The sequence below is a fragment of the Anser brachyrhynchus genome, assembly GCF_964034855.1.
Source record: "Anser brachyrhynchus genome assembly, chromosome: 17".
NCBI lineage: Eukaryota > Metazoa > Chordata > Aves > Anseriformes > Anatidae > Anser > Anser brachyrhynchus.
The window spans coordinates 597,805-616,718 of NC_137710.1; the positions used below are offsets into that span (position 1 = coordinate 597,805).

The 18,914-nt window shown below is 52.4% G+C and overlaps 1 protein-coding gene across 22 annotated transcripts in view; it reads left to right on the forward strand.

The window, feature by feature from the left end:
• Positions 1–18,914, forward strand: part of MN1 (MN1 proto-oncogene, transcriptional regulator) — a 180,835-nt gene that overhangs the window by 125,528 nt on the left and 36,393 nt on the right. For 3 of the 22 annotated variants that reach the window (XR_013940268.1, XR_013940269.1, XR_013940270.1), the window contains exon 3: positions 2,079–2,936. The exons of the other annotated variants lie outside the window; for them this stretch is intronic. The gene's annotated coding sequence lies outside the window, so the exon portion shown is untranslated. Of the gene's footprint in view, positions 1–2,078; positions 2,937–18,914 lie in introns of those variants that run through there. 22 annotated transcript variants of the gene reach the window in all.

Genomic DNA, 18,914 nt, shown 5'->3' on the forward strand with positions numbered 1-18,914 from the left:
CTCCTGGCTTTGTCCCCTCCCAGCTTCTTGTGCACCTCTGGCCTCACTGGCAGGGTGGTAGGACAAGCTGAAATGTCCTCGCCTCGTGTAAGCCCTGCTCTGCAATAACTAGAACGCTGGTGTGCTATCAGCATTTTTCTCAACCTAAATCTAAAACACAGCACCATACCAGCTATTAGGAAGAAAACTAACTCTATCCCAGCCAAAACCAGGACACTGCTTTTCTGTGGGCACAGAGATGCTCAGCATAAGGACCTGCTCGTGGCTCTGTTTCAGGTTTTATACCATCCACTTGCTCTGGGCTGAACCATGAAAACGTCAGAGCTGTGAGCTGTGGTGTTGGCTGGTGCCAGGCTGTTTTGGCTCAGATGGGTAGTTGCATAAGGGTTTCAGCCCTGTTTCCAGGCCTACAAAGTTTGCACAGCTTTGGGTAAACAATTGGTCTTTCAGGTGTAAATGTAGTGTGAACAGGATCTCCCCCCTTGCCTCCTGGGACTGCTGCTGCTTCCAGCCAAGCCCAAGAGCGCTGAGATGCACAGCAGAGATAAGCGGTGCTGGAGGTAGGTCAGGGATGTTATGCAAACTCTGAGCATCGGAGATTCTCCTGCTTGTTAAAGCAAAGACTGGGAATGGTTCTCACCACGTCCGAGCTGTTTCACCCTGAACAACCTGTCTGCAGCCCAGGCTGCCTCCGGCATGCTGCCGTGGGTTGTTGGCGCACAGCATGGGCTGGGGGTCCTGGCTGGATCCTCTTGTACCAGGTATCTGGACCAGAGACCCCTCTCCTGCCCAGCCCCGGGTGCTCTGTCCATTTGTTTGTGCCCTGGTAGACCTTGTTGATGGCTGCAGGTCGAGTGCCTTTCCTGAGAGAAATATGGGGAAGCTGCTGTGGCGGCACGAAGCAAGTGGCTGTGAAGTAGAGTTGGCAAACAGTCCACTTCTGCAGCTGGCTGGAAACCTCTGCCTTGTAGCCTGGAGTCGTTACTTCTCTCTGTGAATCTGGAGTCTTAATATTTAAGTACTTGGAATATTTATTTTTCATGTTGCTTACTGACACCAGGAAAGGGAAATGAGTAAATCTTTATGCACTTTTAATCACCTGTTAGTGGAGGAGCTGCAGGGCGCTGCTGCTTTATGTCTGGAGATAAAAAATAAAAATGTGTGGATTTGCCAGGGAGAAGCGGCTTGTACAGGTGCTGTGTGTGGATGCTGGTGAAAGGCACAGAGCAGTGCCCTGGGCAAGAGGGAGCTATCAGCCAGGAGTGCTTTGATGGGATTATGACAAGGAGAGGAAAATAAATCACCTTTCTCCCTGGCGTGGAAGGGGACCTTGTCCCCTGGCAGGACTGCTCTGGTGGGGAGGTCTGTGGGGGTAAGGCCCTGGCTGGCAGCATGGTGCTGTGACCGCACTATGAAGTTCATGTCCCACCTTGCCCAGGATGGGGAAGGTGCCAAATGTCCAGGGTGCATGCAGGCAGCTGGGCTACCATTGCCATCAAGTGTCACCAGCCTTGGTGCTGCCTGGCAGCAGTCTGCAGGGTGAGCTGGAGCAGGCAGGGGCTGGGGACAGCAGGCACCTGCCCTGGAGCTGCTGTGACCTCCCCAGCCTTGGTAGCAGCTCAGGACTGACCTTGAGCACTGCACCCTCATGCCTCTGCTGCTCTGTCTCTAGAATGGGGGGATTTAAGAGAAAGGAAAGGTCTTCCTGGGGAGCTGCATTTAATCAATGTCCTTGAAGGCCTTAGCTGAGGGTCCTAAAGTGTTATGATGTTACCATTAATAAGGACAGCATTTAAAATGAAACAAGTGACAGGGACAATAGAATAGCAGCCACTTTAATATTCTCTACTTCATTCTGTACTTAAAATCCCTGTCAGTCTCCAGTGAGGAACAAGGAGAATTTATGATGAAAAATCAAAGATGTCCATGAAAATCAAGGATGAGATCAGTGTGCTGATAGATGACTGGCATATGAGTGCCTATCACCACCAAGGCGCTCTTGGCAGGGGACAAACTGTAGTTTCCTACTCAGAACTGCAGTGCCACCCCTTTCCTTGCTGCCTTTGTTCTAAACACAGGTCTGTGTCCAGGAACTCTGCTCCTTGGGCCAGCTTTCCTTTTGCTGCTGCTGCAATCCAGGGGAAGGAGCAGCCGTCTCACTGTTCTGCCTCTTGTGCCGTTACTGGGGCTGGCACTGGTGTTTGCTGGGGAAGCTCCTGCTGCTGTGGTGTGATGGAGAATGCTGCTGCTGCTGCTCCCTGCCCTTGTGACTCCGTGTCCTGCTCTTCTGCTTTTAGGAAGTGGGTGCCTCCAGCCTGAGGAGGAGAAACAATGCCGTGCTGGTTTGGCAGAGCCCTCCTGCACGCAGCACAGACCTGCCAGCCGGGAGATGCTCCAGTTATCACCGGAGGCATTTCACTGAGCCCTGGGCAGATGCAAGTGACACTTGAACAGCCCTTGGCTCCATTCCCTGCTGTGTGGTCCCCAGGCACTCTGGGTGCTGGTGCAGTCTCCTGGGTGTGGAGCAGCCCCTGCACACCCTAGCCTCAGGGAGCTCCTTGCTCCAGCAGTAATTAAGGTGACTTGTGGTAACGCTAATGCTGTTCCACTTAATGGTATAGGAGATAAATGCTCTGCACAAAGGGAGTTTCTTGCTTCATAGCCCCATTCAAAAGAAGATTTCTTTTGAGTAATCTAATAATGGCAGTGATAAATGCTGTTTACCAGGCAGTGCTCTGCAGCCTGGGGGAGCTGTGGCCAGCCGGAGCAGCCCCGTGGGAGGGGATGGCCCCAGGGTGCAGAGGGTCAGGGCCCTGTCCCTGTGCCACGCAGGTCCCCGTCCTGGGCAGTGGCCACCAGAGCTGTGCTGGGGCACTTGCGGCTGCTCTGCCAGCACAGCAGGGCTGGGGACGTGTGCTTGCAGCTAATTAGCAGCCCTGCAAAGTTCATCAATAATAGATCTTGTGGCGGCAGTTGATTGCCGGCTCACAGCGGGTGGGCACGGGGTGGTAAATCAGCCTGATTGATTGTTGACCACTCCAGTTTTTCCAGCAGTAATTTAAAGCAATTAAAACGCCTCCCTCAGAAATTAACAAGGTAAATAACGCCCCCACCGAGCTGTGCGCAGCGGGGGTCCTGCTGGAGAGCCAGGGCTGGCAGGAGCAGGGGGGCTGGTGGCCACCTCTGGTTGCCACAGCTGGTCCTCCCCGCAGCGCTGCGGGGCAGCCGCCACCTGTGCTGGGGGCCCACGGGAGCCCTGATGGAGAGGTGGGACCGAGTGTCAGCAGGCTGCTGACCCTGGGAAACTGGGGTGTTGGCAGGAAAACCCCTGAATGCTGCTGGCTGCAGGAGCTGGATGGGCACAGGGCTCCGCTCAGCAGCGGAGGGGTCACCTCTCCTCAGGGCTGGGAAGAAAAACTGGGCATGTGGGACCAGTGCTAACGCCTTGCTGTGCTGGTGCTTCTGCTGCCTCTGAGCTTGGGAGGCGGCGTGGCCGGGTGTTGGGATACAATCCCTGACTGTCAAGGCTCTACACAGAGCACAGCACAGCCTAAATGTTGGATTCTCCCTTTAACAGGAATTGTGCCCAGCCTTCTGATGCAGCTCCTGTTTTAATTGTACAGCCTCTCGGTCCTGCTGCTGCTGTGGTACACACAGAGAGGCTACTTCACCCATGAAGGGTGATTATCTTTTATGAGTGTGAAATACCTATAACTCATGAGGTGCAATGGGAAGGAAGTGAGGACAGAAAGGGAGTCACTCTTCATGGATCAGACAGTCTGTTTAGTATATGGGAAGGGCTTGCTTTTAATTAGTGCACTTTTCAGCCTAAATCACAGCAATGAAAATGAGGTAAAGACGCACTTGTAGCAATTGCCAAATCTCTTGCCAAAGATTCCTCGGAGGCTGGTGTGACCCACAGGTGTTCCTGGGCTACTGCTCTTCTCTGGTGGTGTGGAGGAATATCAGAACTGCAGTTTGGGGTGTTCAGGCACAGCTGGTGGTTCATGGTGACTGGGTGCAAGGTGTGAGTTCCTCCAGGCACTGGGCACCTGTCTGTCAGCACTGCCAGGCTGGCTTAAATCCCCCCAGCTCACTGCCACACGCTGTTACCTGGGTTTGGGAGCTCTCTGTCCTTGCAGGGTGCAGACAAAGGTGCTGCTTGTCATCTCTTGGAGTTACCCTGCCTGCTTGCTTTGCTATGTGCACAGCACTCAGCGTGCTGCGTGTTCAAGCACCCCTGAGCAGGGCATGTAAATTCAAGCAAGGCCTTGCAGCCCTGTTTGCCAGCAGTATCCCTGGCATAGACCACCAGCTAAATTGCTTGCTCTTCAATGGGGCAGCCTGCAGGGACAGCTCGGGGCACTGGATGCTGTGCAGTGATGGGCAACGTCTGCTCCCTGTCCAGAGCCAGCAGCAGCAGAGCTCTTCCCTACACCAGGGTCTGCTCTGCAGCCCGAATCTGGGGACTGCAAGCAGCCGTGGGTTTCCCTCTAGAAAATTTCCAGCTTTGGAGAGCTGTGCAGAGGGGTTGCCAGCAGATCCTGTCCGAAATTTTACAATCTTCCCCACACACCTCGCTGAGCTTCCTCCTGAAGTCCTTGCCTGTCTGGGCACCTGCGGGATGGTCAGGCTGCAGCGCTGGTTTTGCTGGTGGGTCCCACTGGTGTGTGCTACTTGTCCCAGATCCACACTTGGATCTGGGTGGTGAGTGTATTTTATGTCAAAAACTGTGTTTAGCTCTTTGACAATATTTATGTGAATGCTAGTCTGTACGCTAGCCAAACATACCCACCTTGTTTCCAAGGACTGCTAGGAGCCATGGACTTCAGCATGCACCTTTCCTGCTGTGGGGCTATTAGTTGCAGTGATTTGTAAATGTGTAAATTCCTTGACAGAAGTGTGGATCTCTTCCTTTTGTTCTGAGCAGTGGGAATGTCATTGATCTCTGGTGCTGTGCAGGATGCTGGTTTTGCTAATGCTTTGCTTTGCAGTGATTTTTTTGTGGGTTGCAAAAGTTATGTGAGCCTTGATCTCTCCAAGATATCTAATATCTCAGCTTATGCCTTGTAGAGTATTCTGACACTGTGCAAAGAGTGCTGGATAACAGCAGGAAATGGTCACCCACCATGAGTTCAGGCATCGGTAACTTGCCCTGAGACACTGCACTAGCACAATTTGGGATCTGCTCAGCCCTTTAGGAGATGTCTTTAAAAACTTAATCTGTGCAGAGAGCAGCCTCTACCACAGGCAGTCTGTGCTGCTCTGGTACCTGCCTTGAAAGGAGAAACTGGTGGTGGGAGGCTTCAGGTATCTGAAGCTGGCTGCGGAGGTAACTGGTGTGTGCCTTACATAAAGCCCAGGCAGCAATTACAGGTTATTAGTCCTACCTTCTGGGAGGGTTCCTCAGCCAGGATGCAGCTGTGCGGCAGTGATGTGGCCTGGACCTGGACCTCTGTGGTGTGTGGCCCCACTGGGAGGGAAGCTTGGGGCTTGTCTGGAGCTGTGTGGGGATTTCTCTGATCCCACAGGGAGCCTGCAGCGGCTTGTTTGGGGCTGAGTTAATGCTACTGCAGAGAGGAAAAGAGCCCTGCGATGCTGTGAGCAAGGAGCCTTCTCTGTAGCAGCCACAGGCTCCTTCTTCCATGTTGCAATGGGCAGCCTGTTGCTTTACTCTGCCCCACTGGTGCTGGAGGAGAGAGCATTGGCACCCTGCTTGCTGTGCAGCACAGCTTGCTGTCAGCTGCCAGCTTCAACTTGCTTGGGAAGGGCATGCTTCCAGTCGGAGCAGAGCTATAACCCTTATATAACAGTGGCAACGTGTTTGGAATGAGCACCTCGTGTTTTAAACCTATTAATGGTTTGTACAGTGCAAGCTCAGGTTGATTAGAAGCTAAGGCGTGATGTTTTGCTGCAAACAGTTGGAGCAGCAGATGTTCTTGGGCCAGTGCTGGGGACGATGTGTGAGTCCCCGTCTCCACGTTGCAAGGCTGGGAAAGAGGCTGGGCCCTTCCCGGGCAGTGCCACCAGTGGGGCTCTGCGCTGCTGCCCCTGGGACACCGAGGGGCAGGGGACACAAGGCGGGGTGGGTGTCCTGGTGTTGTGGTACCGGCTGTGGGAGGGAGCTGGGCACAGCCCCTTCCAGCCTTGTACTGGGGGGCTTTGCCTGACCTCCGGTGACCTGGGTGAGCATGGGAGTTCTGGAGTGTCCGTGGTAATGCCATGCCAGCTGAAAGTAACGGTTTGTATGTTTTAACATGTACTTAGTTTGGGATTCTAGCTGTTCTTCCTTCATCCGAGCTGAGCAGCAGGAGGGGGAAAGGCCCTGCAGTTTGGGGTGATCAGTAGGAACTTAGCAATGCCTTAGCAGCTGAACCTGACATTCAAATGTTTTTAACAAACTAGCTGCTTCTTGCCCCCAGCGTTGCATTTTGATTTGTCATTTATCACTGACATGGTGACATAAGGTCTGGAAGCATCCAGAACTCATGGAATGCAGGCGTGCTTTGGATGGCAGTTTTTAATGAAGCTGGATAATCTCCTGTGCTCTTGCTTTTGATTTGGATCATCTGCAGCAAGCCCTGTCTGCTGGCAGAGAGGCCTGGGCTTTGGGCAAGCTTTGTGAAAGGAAGGTGGCAGCTGGGTTTGGAGGAATGTGTAGGCGATGTCCTGGGCTGGCCCAGGATGTCTCTGGTGGCTGAAGGTTCCTCCTTGCCTGTTTTTTGGGTGGAACAACCAGAGAATGACCAGGCATTGCCAAAGTGCTTGCTTTCTACAGGGGCTTTGAGCCTGACCAGGGATCCCAGCAGACTTGAAGGGTCCCATCCCATCGGAGCATGCTGAAGCCTGCTGGTGATGTGCTTATCTTGTTTTGCTTTTCCATTCACCATGTTTCTGTTCAGAGATTCACAAATGTGAAGCAAGTTTCCTGTCCAATGGAAGAAGGGGTTCATGTGATGTTTATTTAGACTAACCTGTGGAAAGCCAAAGCAAGTTGTATGTTAGAGTAATTTCATGAATTTAAGGTGTACTGTCCCATCTGCTTTAGCTGAGATCCTGAACAAAAGGGAATGAAGCATAATTTGTCAGGCTCTTGTGTAACTGCTGTGTTGCCATTAAAAGGATATGATCTTACAAAAGAGGTAGGATGCTAAATCCAGCAGAGTAATTAAGCTACTCATCTAATTGAAAGTTTGATGATTTATTGAGCCATAAACCCCAATTCTTTCCACTTACTGACCAGGACCTACTATGTATGCTATTGCCTGATGGATTCTCATTTCCAGCTGGGCAATATGCTCCTTAAAAACAGTGTTAAAAATGTCACCAAGGAAGGCATCCTTCATACTGTGCAAGTGATTAGCCCCATCTGAAGTCTGCAGCACATCAGAATTATTCCTGCAGAGCACTGCAGGATCCTGTGATGGACGTGTGTGCTGGCACTCACGGGTGCAGAGCTCCTTGGGGTAGGAGGTGGAGGCCGGAGCTGGTGCTGGAGGTGTTCAGCAGAGACCCGAGGGGAGGCTGAGGTGCCACCAGCGCTGCGCACAGCAGTTGGCGAGGTACAAACGCTTATGCCGGTCACCCAAGTCTGGTGTTGCCCTGGTGGGGCAGGGACGGATGGGGAGGCTGTGCTGCCCTGGGGCTGGTGACACAGAGGTGCTCTTGGGGCCTTCCTGGCAGCTCTGTTGAGAGAGCTCAGGATGTTTCGGCACTGCCTCCACCTTTCTTTACTTTTTTTTTGACTCTTTGACCCTCACCCCTCTGTTCCTGTTAATTGTCTGGTGCCCCTACAGTTCCTGGTTCTGTTGAGGGCTGGGTGGTGTGGGCTGGTGATGTGATGCTCCTCCCTGCAGGAGGACCGGTGACAGCAGCGGCCAGAAGTGGGTGCCAGGGCCTGGCCGAGCAGAGGTGACTGCTGTCTGAGGGCATTTCCAGCCTCCAAATATTTTAGCCTGGGGTTTCCTGAGCCAGATGTAAATGTGTAAATGTGTGTAGATGTAAATTCCAAATTGTCATGGTGGATGTTAGCTCGGGGGGATGGGTATGAAAGGTTGCACTCTGTGATGTTGTTTGTACGTGAAAACTCACCTATGAATGTCAGAATCCAAACAACTGACACAATAAATGTGAGAAAATGAAAATGTAGGGAACATAAAGCAGTTGAGAATCAAGTGATTGCAATACCTGTCTTTTAGGCATACGTCTGGACAGCAAGCTGCAGGAGTTTGGTATTCCTCTTGATCGCAGAATGAACTCTTAAAACTTCACAGCATCTTCAGTCTCTCTGGTTAATGCAGTGCTCCTGGAAGGCCGTTCTCCGTATTTTTTTTCCCCTGTCAATTAGGAATTTCTTGGGCCATCTTTTCTTTAACCTGTACCAATTGCCTTAATTGACTTCCGCCTTAATTGGTAACAAATCATTTCCACAGAACCCTTGTAATTCTTTTAAATCAATCAGCTCAGCCTTCCTGTGGGGACCGTGTGCGAGCAGCGGAGCAGGGGCTGCAGCAGCCGCGCAGGAGGTGCCCGTGCCTGGCTCCTGCCACGTCCCCAGCAGCTGGGGCAGGGGAGCTGCGGTCAGGGGTGGCTGCCATCAGGAGCGTGCTGCTGGCCGCAGGGACGGAGCAGGAGGGCAGCAGCACTGCTGAGCTGGCAGCCAGCGCCACCCGAGCAGGGCAGGGGATGGAGATGGGGAAGCACGGTGGGGATTAACTGCCGGAACAAAACGCTGGGGTAAGTGGTAGATTCTCCAAACCAACACCTTCAAACCAAAGTTAACGTTACTTCGAAAAGTGTCTTGGCCGAAGTAGCTGTTTTGCTCGATACAGGACAAACTGCTTAAAACAGAAAAGCCTGTGGTACATTCGAAATGAGACAGTATGATCTAGTGATGCCTTCTGGCATAAATATCTAGGAGCCTATGAAAACACATCTCACATCAGCGTTCAAAACCATTAACTGGCTGGCCTCTGGTTGATATCACGTAGGTGGCTGAGTTCAGCACTGTCATTGTTTTTTTTTCCCCCGAGTTGTTGAAGTTACACCCGGTGCAGAATACCTCTTAAATAATGGCAAGAAGACAATGCAACATATAGCAAAATCAGGCATGAAATCCTGATGCACTCTCTAAGTCAAGGAAAAATGATCTTAGAATAACACCACTCCCTTTGATGTACTTGTGGGTTGTGTAATTAGCTGTAACCAAAATATTATTTGATCTTCTGTGTTGAAAATCACAATTTGTTTTCCTATGTATACATAAGAATATACTTACAGCATTTCTTTGTATTAGTCACATTTCTGAAAGCTACAGCTGACCTCCCAGAACACCCACAGAAAAAAAATGGGACTTTCTATATGCAAACGAAAACATGCTTTGTTCTTAGAAGGGTCTGTTTTGGGGTATGAGTTGGAGGGTTGGTTTCTGCAGGTAACAGATGTCCTGCCCCGTGGGGCAGAGGGGATCAGAGCTCGGCTGCTGAGGCTGTCTCCCTCCAAGGTGGGGACTACGGTCCTGGAGGAGGCCACGTGCAGGGGTGTCTGGGTGCAGGGTGGTGTGGGCACTGCACTCCTGGGCTTGCTGTCCATTGCTCCAAGACTCGCGCTCTTCTCCAGCATGGGCTGCGTCTATGGGACTGGTGTGGCTGTGCCACAAATCCTCCCCTGGCAGTGAGGAATTGATGTGTGTGTTGTGGCAGGGCACAGTTCTGTGACAAAACACATGTGGTCTTGCCTTTGCTGGAGATGTGCAAAGCTCACCTGCTGCATGGGCAGGAAAGCTGTGCTCGTGTTGTTTCCAAAGGGCAATGAGCACGCTGGCCAGGCAGGCAGCCCTGGGAGAGCTGCTGCGGTGCGTGGCTTGGCTTGGGGAGAGCCACATCCCATATGCATCCCTTAGTGTGTCTGCACAACCAGCTGCAGGGCAAATAATTATGGGCAATAAAGTTAGTTGAATTCAGCTTGTTCTCTGAGACAAGGCTTTACTCATTCCTAGTGTTGTTGGCTTCTCTGCTGCTTCCTTATTTATCCCATTTCTGCAGCAATTACACCAAATTGGCGTGTTTGCACTGGCTGGGTGCTGGCAGTGCCTTTCTGTGTGTTGGGGTGCACGTGGTGCTGGATCACGTTACAGGCAGCTGTGCTGGTTAGTCATGCTTGCAGGGAGCTGCTGGGTGTGTTTCGGGCAGAAGTGCCCCTCTGAGCACCTTGACTCTTTGCTTGGCTGGGAGGGGGGCTGGTGGGAGGGCTCAGGGCTCGTGGTTCTCCCCAGGTGCTGGCAGCAGGACGCAGCTTGCCCTGGGGCCTGAGCCCAGCCAGGTGGTGTGCGGTGCAGACGGGGTGTGCTGGGGCAGCATGCTCCTGCGGCAGAGCAGCATGGTGTTGTGACATGGTGGAAGAGGGGGTTGCATGGCATCTTCCTCCCCCCTGTCCCCAAAGATACAGCAGGGGCTCTGGGCTCATGGGGGCTGCAGGACAAGTGCCCCAGTGCGGGGCTGAGCACTCAGCAGCTGTCTCCAGCCCTGCCTCTAGGGTCCCAGCCTGTGCCAAGCAGGCAGATACAGTAAAGCAAGGTGTAAGCTGGAAACCTGGCATGATGCAGAAGTGGTTCTTTCCCTTTTTGAAAGTACTGCCACTCACTGCCCTGGACTCCCTCCCCTCCCCCCCATGGGCCTTCCTGTGCAGCCCTGCTTTTTCTCCCCAGCTGCCCAGTAGAGAGCTGGGATCAGGAGGATGCTTGAGAGGTGCTGGGTGTCGCCTCCTGCCCCAGCCCATGCTGGCTGGACCCTGGGGTTGTGTCAGAGCAGAGCATGTGAGGAGCTCTGTGGGCTGCTGAGGGCTTGGAGGCTCAATTTCACCTGGAATGCGTGAAAGACTTGGAGGCTTGCAGCTGGGAATTTCCTCAACCCTTTTGGGCTTGTCTGTGCCTTGAAGGCAGAACTGAGTCTAAAAGGGATTCACTACAGGGTCAAGAAGTCTGACACCTTCCATCTTGTGGAGTGCTCTGCCTCTGAAAGCAGTGACATTTCTCGTGCGAGTCACCCAGCTTGCTGCCAGTGCATCCAGTTTCCTTGGAAAATGCTTTGAAAAGGAGTCAGGAAGGACCTCCCTGATTAGAGGAGCAGCCCGCGACCTGCTTTCCATGAGGTCTGTTTTGGCATCCAGCAGCCTCCCAACAAAGCATGGATATCCTTTGAAGGGGAGGAGAGGCCCGTCCCTCCCAGTTGCAGAGATGACTCGTGGTATCAAAATAACTGGCAATAAAATGGTCTGAGAAAACAGTTCCTCATGAGTGCTTTCTCCACCACAGCTGGAGCAGCCTGCAGCAGGGAGCTGCTGAGCTCTCAGGAGTCAAAGGCAGGGGCCAGACTGGAAGCTATGCTGCTGGCCAGCAATAATACTGACAGAAATGCCAAGAGCAGCTCTGCAGTCCTGCCATGAGGTGTGATGGCCAGTCCAGAAATATGAATAATCACCTTCTGAAGGTCCACAGAAGCAAAATGTGGGAGATGCAGCCCCTGAGGACTGACATGCAATCTCCCCATCGTATCCTGGAGCACACTGCTGGGCTTGGGACAGTGGGCAGAGCCTTCAGGAGGCTCTGCAGAGGCTCTTAATTAGCAGAGGTGATGGATGAGGTTTGTACACAGTGCCGAATCACCGCTCTGTGACCTCTGACAGCCGTGTATTGCATCCTGCTATGTCCTTTCCAAAGCAGAGGAGGAAAGCCCAGCACCTTCCTATTTGCAAGACAATTACTGCTTGTGCTCTTAAAGCTTTCCTGCTTCAGCAGCACTTTAAATCCAAGAGATAATCAGAGTTTGACTTGGCTGAGTTACAAGGACCATTTCCTTTCTGATTAGCCCCGTTGTCGCTCACCTTCCTTTAATTTCCATCCATATCTTTGCTTATGGGAGTCTGCATCTGAGACTTTGTGCAGCTTTTTGTCTTGTAGATGGAGCACAGAACTTCACTAATAATTAGTGTTTGTCGTCATCCTGCTAAATATTTGGGAGGTTTCAAAGACCTGCCATGTTTGCCTTTGTGTAGGGGAAAGTGCTCTCAGGAGCATTTCACAGGATTTGGGGATTCAGATTGGTGCTGTCAGCTCTGTCTGCCAGTGCTGCTTTGCTGTAGTTTGCTTGCACTTGGTTCTAGGACCATTTCCAGTATAAAATCAAACAGAACACTTGGAAGATAAGCTTTGTACTTAAAACTGCTCTGCCATCCAATGATCTGGATTAGCCGCTCCTGTCCTTGAAAACCTAGACAGGACATGGTTTCTACATGCTGCCCATCAGCTCTTGGCTAGTAAACTTCTATATTAAAACCCGCACTGAAAAAAGCACATTTGTCTAATCAGACGGTCATTTGCTTGAGCTGCTCCTGTATTGCAGTCTGAATCTAGACAGGACCTGAATCTTTCAGGTGGTGGGCACCTACATCAGTCAACAGTAAGCAATGTGCACCAAGATTCATGCTGCAGCAGTCCTCCCTTTGCTTGTCTTCCTGGTCTCATATCTAATGGTTTCATAGAACCACAGAATATCCTGAGTTGGAAGGGACCCGTAAGGATCATCAAGTCCAACTCCCGGCACCGCACAGGTCTGCCCAAACGTTTAGACCTTGTGACTAAGTGCACAGTCCAAACGCTTCGTAAATTCAGACAGGCTTGGTGCAGTGACTCCTTCCCTGGGGAGCCTGTTCCAGTGTGCGACCACCCTCTCGGTGAAGAACCTCTTCCTGATGTCCAGCCTAAACTTCCCCTGCCTCAGCTTAACGCCGTTCCCCTGAGTCCTGTCACTGGTGATAACGGAGAACAGGTCACCTGCCTCTCCACTCCCCCTCGTGAGGAAGTTGTAGACTGCGGTGAGGTCCCCCTGTTTTGCTTTCCTTCAGTCATGAGGAACATGATGCCCACGAGTGGGCCAGCTGTGGCTTTGGATCTTTGTGTTTGAGATCGCAGCCCTGGCTGCCAGAGATGAGCGGGGCCTGTGGCACTCGGGTGCTGCTGCTAGCTCCTTGTTTCAGGGTGATGCCCGGAGAACCAGCCAAGAGGCAGGAAGCAGTGGGACTGTGGAGCTTGCTCTTCAGCTCACCTTCAAACCCAGATCTCATGAATGGATAAAAATGTGTGCTAAGACAGCAGAGGAAGTGGGCGGCTTGGGCTTGCAGGGTTGTGCTGTGCAAAGCTTTCAACAAACAGGCCTGAAAGTTTTACCCTGTTCTGATGCCCCAGAAGCAGCTCTCCTCGGGCAGGATGAGGGTGGCAGCAGCCCTGGCACGTGTGAGGTTCTGGCTCTGTCCCCTGTTGGTGCAGGACTCGTGTGCTGTGTGGCCTTACCGCTCTGGGCAGTGAGTGCCGCGGGAGGCAGCTCTGCCTGCAGAAGGTGAGCTTGGTTGGAGCCGCTGTCTGTGCCAGGGCCTTGTCTTGCTGCAGGATGTTATGACTTGGGCTGATGCTGGTGATGGCGTGCGGATCGCTCACTCCAAATTCCTGCTGCTGACAATCAGCCAAGCAGATTCATGGCGTTGGTTCAAGTGGTTGGGAGGGGAAGAGCTCGTGTTCTAGTCCTGTCATGGAAAATGCCTGAAAATCCCCCAGACTTGAAGGCATAACTGGGTGAGACCCACATGGTGTGAGGGGTAGGGACAAGCCTTGTCTGTACAGCAAACGGGGGCTCACAGGAACTCTGCAGCCACTCCGTTTGTGGGGCTGCAGCGCTGGGATGCTGCGATGTTGCGAGCAGGATGGTGGAAGCTGCTGATGGTATCAGCACATGGAAGAAATAACTTCTGATAAGGCAAGGCCTGACCTGAACTTGTGCCCAGCACTTTAAAAGAGAAGGGAGCAAACCTGCTCGATGGTGTGGGAAACCTTGGCTAACTTCCTTGTTTAGTTTTCCCACAGCCCTGTGCTTCCTGCTTGCCCTGGCTCTGGAAGTACCAAGATAGCATCGGGCTGGCCGTGCCGGTGGGATTCCGTCCCGGGTGGGAGCAGGACGTGATCGCCATTCCCCAGGGCATCGGCAGGGCTGGGATGCCTGTGGGCACAGGAAGGGCTTGGGGAGGCTGGAGATGACCCGTGCCCTGGGGTACAGAGAGGATCAGATCCCAGCTGGATGGGAAACGTGGGTGAGAGGGGTGCAGGATACCTAGGGCAGGGAGGGGGCTGCTGCTCTGGATGTGAGTTAATTTTCAAGATGATGCACCCTGCCCTGTGGGAGGGAGTGTGAGTGCCTCCGGCTGGTGGAGATTACTGGAGGGGAAAAGGGTGGACTGCGGGTCTGGCTCTTCCTCCCCCTCCCTAGGTCACTGGCTGTAAATTGGCGCAGCCTTTCTGGGCATAAGGAAAAATACCAGTAGCCTGCCAAGCAAAACAATAGGTCTTTCCACTGTTGAGCCATGTCCAGACAGTCTGGGCCTGTGTCCAGCTCTGGGCTGGCTCTTGACTAAGCCTCCCTTTGCTAGAGCTTTAATAGGAGGGAAAGGAGAAGCAGCAAAGAGTAATGAAACAGAGGAATGTCTGTGACATTTTTCTAAAAAGGAAAAATGTGGAGTTTCCAGTCAAACCGAAAGACTTATTGGGTTCGCTGGGAGGCTAAGTCCAGCTCCGCAGGACAAACTGCTAGATAAGGAAAACAATTTAGTCCCAAGTAATATTCACTTCAGGATGGTGTGCAGGCTCCGCCAGAAATTGTTTTGACTGCACCGTTTTCATTGATTTTTTTCTTTCTAGCTCTCAAGAAAATCTGGTGGCGCCCTGGGGGACTGTGGTGAGAGGGTTGCTGAGGCCCACTGGGGCACCCGGCACCCCCACCCTGCTGGGGGACAGGGAGCTCGTGTATCCCCAAGCTGTCCGTGCCTCCACGGTGGCCCTGCTGCATCTCCCTGGCACGTGGTGAGGGTTTGCGTGGCCTCTGTCCCCACTCCCTGCACTGTGCCAGGTGCTGCCAGCGGTGTCCCTTGTGTCCCCAACCAGCAGTCACTGCCTTGGTGCTGGACAGAGGGTCCTGACCCTTCTCAGTGGGCTAAAAGCCGCAGCTGTCTGGGAAAATGATTCATCCGTGATTCAATCAATAAGTAGGAGTTCACAGCGTGCTCACCAGTTCAGTGCAGGGCTCGCTCTACTTGCGTTGTACATGCTTTCATTTGCTGATTGCAGTGTTTTACAAAGGAGGGGTGGTTCGATGGAAGGTAAGTCTTGATGGAACAAAGCGTCGATAGCCTCCTATGATCAAACTGTGGGCCTGGTTAGGAAAAGTGATGGGGCTGGTGTTTCAATTCCTTGAAGGTGTTTGGCAATTTGACCAGAAAAACTGTAGCTGATAGCATATACTACATGGATTAAAAAGCAGCTTAATGACAGATTTCATAGTGTGGTCATTAATGGCAGTGCTGCTTCCCCTGGCAGTCCCAAGGAGCATTCTGACATGATTTAACGTGTGATTTAATGGCAAAGATGATAACAGCCTTTGTTATTGGGGAAGCCTTGGAACCAGCAATTGCTGCCCAGCCCTTGCTGTGGGCAGCCCACAAGGCTCCCACCTTGTGCCCAGGATGGGATTCTGGCTGCCAGGCCCATCAGCCTCCTCAGGAGGTGGTAGCTCTGGCGTCTCCATCAGTTGGGAGCTTCTGAAGGCAGCCTTTTTTCCTGCAGGGCTCTCTGGGTTTGCCTGTGCTTCCCCCAGCACAGCTCTGCTTGTTGGCCAGACTTGGTAGCAAGGCAAAACTCACGTTTGTGTTGAGGATGTGTCTGGGGTGAGGCTGTCGTCTTTTCTTATCGCCTTAGTTCACGCTCCCTTCTTGCCAGCACTTGTATTTGCAAATCATTTTCTCACTGATAAATGGATGCACATCACAAACACCCCGCAAAAAAGACATGGATGTAGATAAGAGGCTGTGCCCTGTGCAGCAGTGTTGATCCCCTGATACCAGCCTCTCCATGCATCAGACCCCATCCTTTTCACAAGGCAATCGTTCAAGCCAATGACTACTCCATCCACATCACGCCTTCCCACATCGGCACTTCTTCCAGGAGAAAACCTAGCACGAGGAATGGTGCTTGTACCCCTGAAGAACTGAAGCCAGCTGTAACACAGGCACTGCAGGTTCAGTCCCCATGAAGTCTGGCTGCGTGGGGGCTCTGTCCTGACTGCTTGACTTCACATGATTTGGGATACGCTTCCCTGCATTTTGCAATTGTCCCTCCATGGATTGGGCTACTGTATGGATTTCTACAGTGTTAAATGAAGCTTCTCAATACTTGAATGAATTGGGGAAACTATTCCTTTAAAAACCCGACCACTTGTGAGGTATTTGCGAGTTGGGGGAGGTGAAATTCTCAGTATTTCCAAAGCTTGGACCATGTACTTTGGGAAAACATGCCTTTTTCAGCACAAACTGCCCAGTGCAGGGGAAGTGCTCTCCATGCCTTCCACCAACACCCCTTGGTTGGACAAGGGTGTGTCTGGAGCTGGGTCCTGCCTCTGTCCCATGTGTACCTTACTACCCACTGCAGTGGGCATGGCTGGATTCACAGCCTCTACCAGCCGAAGGGCCAGAGATGAAGATATAAGCATGACAATATTCCCTCTGAGGGCAATTACTCAACAGGCAACAGCTACAGCACAGATGCTGGCACCCTGGCCCCTGCTCTTCCTCCTCAGGTTGCTTTGGGAGTTTGTCTGAGGCAGAAACTGAGCTCCCTTGTTGGAAGCCCATGTAGCCTCAGTGATGGCTACAGGGATCTCATCAAGCAGGAATTTCTTGGCAGGGGATAGGACCTGTCTGCCATATGGTTTCCATGTTCGGAGCAGAAGGTGATCTGTGGAAGTGGAAGGCAAAAAAACCCAACAAACTCCTGTGGTTGATTTTCACTTGAGACTAATTGTTCAGCACAGCTTTGAGGAGGGAGCGGTGGCAAGGCTGACCCTCAGCCCTGCTGCAGACTCCGTGGAAATCTCATGTGGGAATGCCTTGGGAGCTCTTCTGTGAAGTATTTTTATCTTTAGGAGATTTTATATTTTGACAGATCAGATATCCGTTTGAAGGGCTAGACAATAAAAAGTAAAACTGGCCAGAGCATCGAATGTACAAATGCTTGTCACATCCTGCCTGGCTGCAGATCCCGCTGCCCTGCCTGCCTGCCCCTGGCTGCGTGAGAAGCTCACACCTTGACAGTGTATCACACGAAGGGAAAATATTGGCTGGTCAATGGTGGTATGTCATCTTTGAGGCTGTGTCTATCTTTGAAAAGCCTGTTTTCCCTCCGGTATGTGAAAGCTGGGTAAAGCTAGTTATGGTGAGATACCTGGTTAAGATGGCCTGATCTGCCGCCTCCGTCTTTCTGGCATTCTATTCTCCAGCCTGAGCACACCTGCAGTGAACATATTAGGTGGTGTTTTGCGCTTCCACATCTTTCTCCTAAACCCAATGGTAATCCAATAATGTATACTCCTGTGAGCATAGTAATACTTCTAGAGATTGACTAGATAGATGAACAAATCTGATCTGCTTCCTTCCGCAACTGTTTGCTGTGGTGAAATACCCCTTTACTAAAAACTTGAGCCAGGACTGAAGCTTGTGTTATGTACTCCAAATGCTGGGAGCATGGAAAGTGTTCAGTGGTTAGTGGAGAGACGAGCTTTGTTCCCTGGGAGCGGCAGCGGGGGCTCTGCTCCCAGGAGGTGGGTGCAGCACACAGGGGCTCTGATGGCCAGGCTTGAGGCTGAGCACGAGGAGTGGCACTGCCTTGCCATCGCGGTGGGATGGCGAGCATATATTTGTCAGGCTGAATCTGAGCTCAGTACTAAGCTCCTCTGCCTGAATTAAAATTCGCTCTGCTCTGGGAGGGCCTGGTTTGCAAACTGCAGCTTCCAACTGGCAGCAACAAAGACATAAATGGCTAAGCAGATGCAGAAGAAAAGTCTCTCTGTGTCTGAGAGACAAAGGCACTCACTACTCCTCAACAAATATTTAGGCCATTTCTGTTGCCAGAAGCATCACAAGCATCCAGGACACGTTTGCAGCGGAGCCGTGACCCAAGTCCGTGTGTCTCAAGCCCTTGGCAAGCGGCTCAACGCCTCGCCACGGCCGGCACCGGGCGAGCGCACCTGGCAGGGAACCGGTGTGGAGCCTCACGCAGCAGAGACTGAAAAACAGGGAGCAGATCTGCAACGTGAGCCTGGAGGACGTGCAGGAGAGGGTGTGGGGGAGAGGCAGGGGTGCCGTGGCACTGTGGCATAGCCGTCCACTGCTGCAGCGAGTCTGGCACGGCCAGCCCGGCTGGGCGGGAGCGAGTGCGCGGTGCCCTTGGGTTTGTTCTCCAAAGCGGGCAGCAGAAGCCGGTGGCAGCATTGCAAGGGGCTGGTGCTCTGGGCGGGTGCTGGCTACTGCTCGCTGCCTCAGAAAGTGCACTTAAACCTCTGGAAACCTCTCTGAATGGAGCGGGGGCTGTGCTGTGTCTTTTCCAGTGTCCCACCAGTCAGTGATAGCTGATCGGAATCACGCACCTTCTGTAGAAAGCGAGTCGCTGCTCAGCAAGTGCTTGCTCGTTCACACACACACACACACAGTGCCGTGCCCCATGCGTGGTGCTGTGGGTGCTGGCCCAGGGGTGCTGCTGCTCCGTGAGGCGTCAGCCCGGAGCTGGCGAGCCGCGAGGGGAGCACGGCCCTGTCCTGCGGGGTCACGCAGCACGCACGGCGGCATCGGGTGTCTCTCTTTAAGAGTCTCACTTCCATTCTGATGAAAAAGTTGCTAATCAGAAATAACGAAGGACAGCCAAATAAATAGCAGTTGGTGCATTTGAATTCTTTCGACGTCTTTGCAGTGTTTCTGTAAAGGCACGGAGTGTTTTAAAACATGAAATGTAACATCAAAACAGTAAAAGTAGATCAGAATGTTCTGTC